Genomic DNA, 2,483 nt, shown 5'->3' with positions numbered 1-2,483 from the left:
AATTTTTAAAATATGAGGAAAACTCACCAAGAATTAAATTTTGGTAATTTTGTTGGCAAATATTATGCCTCTGTCAGCTTCATTTTTGCTATTGCCAATATGATAAGTTCTCCCAAATTAACGTCATCAGTCAGGATTTTAGTATTTAGGAAAATAATCTTGCATGAATGTTATAATAACAAAGAAAAACAATTTTTACATGTGTGTATGTGTGCCTTCCTTAGAAAAAAACTTTCTATGTGGGAAAATCTTCCCCCCCACCCGTGTGCAGAAAGCAGTGAAAATGATTTCTTCATTTCTTCATTCTTGTAAAGGGTCTCAAACTTTTTAAATTTAGTTACAGACAACTGTACTGTTATCTGTAAAATCTGATCTTGCAGTAAAATATCTGTCTCTTGCTGGCGTCGTTTTCTCTCAAATGTCTGCATTATGGAGCCATTAGACAAGGGTCATTGATTTCTTTTCAGTGAAAGATTTCATTCTGACTACAGTTTGATTTCATTTCTGACTACGAAGAAAATGCTGGACACCTTGAAAACAAAATCACACTTCTGCTAGTTTTAATCAAATGTTACAATAAAAGCAAAAACAACAGCTGCTTGAAAGACTTACTGTCAGCTGGTGATAAGTTAGTGTCAGGGTAAAGTCAGGACTCTGTAAGAAGGAGATTTATGCTGCTTGATCCCTCTGGATCAAGGTGGTCAACTCTCAATTGCAAGAGGAATCTAGCAAATTAGAAACACTGTGGTCTACCATAAGCATGCTCTTTTATTTACTATCCCTGCTGTAGTCTTCAGAATGGAAGAATAACTTGAATAACTTCAGTTATTTCAAAAAGAGCTTTGCATATTTACAAAAATCTCTTTTCTTTAGTAAAGAAATACTTCTTTACTAAGAAAGACATTATTCTTCCATCTTACTGGGTAATTCTTTTTAGTAGTCTGAATTCTCTAAAATTAATTTTGGAGGTTTTTTTCCCATACCAGAATATTTCTGGGTTACTTTCAAGAATTCCAGGAAGGTCATTGATCACCATTTTCATTAACATTTCTATTTATGACTTCAAGATGCCTCCACCGTGATCATATATCAGTACTATGCATGGTTATGCAATTAATTTCTTAACGTTGTGGGTTAAATATCAGAGAATGACAGTTAATTACTACATTTTTATATATGTATACATGTATATATGCATGCACACACAAACACACATGTACCCTGCTGGTATAATGTAATGACTGTAATTTCATCTGTAGGTTTATTCATGAAGTTTATGAAATCAGTCTCCTATTCTGAAATTACAATTTGAAGCTCTGATGGTGGTAAACTTTATTCTTTAGACTAAATGCAGTGTAGATAGCATTGAAATATATAGAAAAAAGCTGTTTTAAGGAGCACTACTGATGTCTAAGTGATATAGACATACATAATTCCCTGTCATGGTATTCCGTAGGAGAACTTAATAATAAGATTACTCCTGTTGTATTTTTTTCTCATCGATTCTTCTTTCTCTTGTTTTATGCCTTCATCAGTTCCAGAGAGAGAATAGAAACCAAAAATCCAGGTGGATTTGCAAGCTTTGCTTTTTAGATTAAACAGAAATATGTAATATTTGGATGTTCTTTTTTTCAGCCTTGAAATTAGAGACCTTGAAATTGGAACTGATTTTACACTTTCCTACAATAATATTTTTATGAGTGAAATTGGAAGAGCAGCACTCAATGGGAGAAGAGGGAAAAAATGAAGCTGGCTGCTGTTACAGAGATATTTATGGAGAGTTTGATGTTTTGCTTGGAGAATAAAGGAGAGCTTTTACTGCAAATACCTACATAAAGGTCTTTTTGTTCTGCAAAGTACATTTTTCTGACCCTTCTTCTTGCCTGAGTTTTCCCTTCTCCTTCTCTTAAAAAGGAAAAAAAAATAGCCCATCAAAAAACCCCTTAATTTTGGGGGGATACATTTGACCAATTTAAATGTTGAGAATGTCTTTGGCCAGACAAATGGAAACCTTTGTTTTATTTTTGTATTCACGCTAATAGTACAAAAGTTTTTATACGTAGACTTCAAGGCAACTTACAAGGGTGATAAATAACATATTAATACTTAACAAGTAAGGTCAGGTGGTTCCATACTGTAGTGTTTATCACATCTGCTTTACATGCAGAAGGTCCTGGGTTCAAGCCCCAGTGGAACCAACACCAGGAAATCTTTGGGAGGTTGGACTAGATGATCTCCAGAAGTCCCTTCCAACCTTACTGATTCCATGTGAAGGAACTGAAACAAAGGGTCAAGTTTAGCCTTTAGGCTGGTAACATAATCTGTACCCAAATACTTCCTCCCAGTCTGCTGTCCTGTCAGTTAGTTGTGCACCTTTTTCCTCTGTGGACCTTCCTTCTATAACAGTGAGCAGCTGCAAGGCAGATCGTGGATTGGCCATGGTGCAAACTAGAATTCTTATGAACTATTAATTACCAACAATT

At 34.8% G+C, this 2,483-nt stretch overlaps 1 non-coding gene across 1 annotated transcript; it reads left to right on the top strand.

Moving 5' to 3' along the window:
* The first annotated feature begins 2,125 nt into the window (after positions 1–2,125).
* Positions 2,126–2,198, top strand: TRNAV-UAC (transfer RNA valine (anticodon UAC)). The gene has a single exon. It is a non-coding gene; the product is annotated as a tRNA-Val (tRNA).
* The last annotated feature ends 285 nt before the right edge of the window (positions 2,199–2,483 follow it).

This window comes from Rhea pennata, chromosome 5 (assembly GCF_028389875.1).
Source record: "Rhea pennata isolate bPtePen1 chromosome 5, bPtePen1.pri, whole genome shotgun sequence".
Lineage (NCBI taxonomy): Eukaryota > Metazoa > Chordata > Aves > Rheiformes > Rheidae > Rhea > Rhea pennata.
The sequence above is the reverse complement of the archived record's forward strand: the minus strand, read 5'-3'. Positions and strand labels throughout refer to the sequence as shown.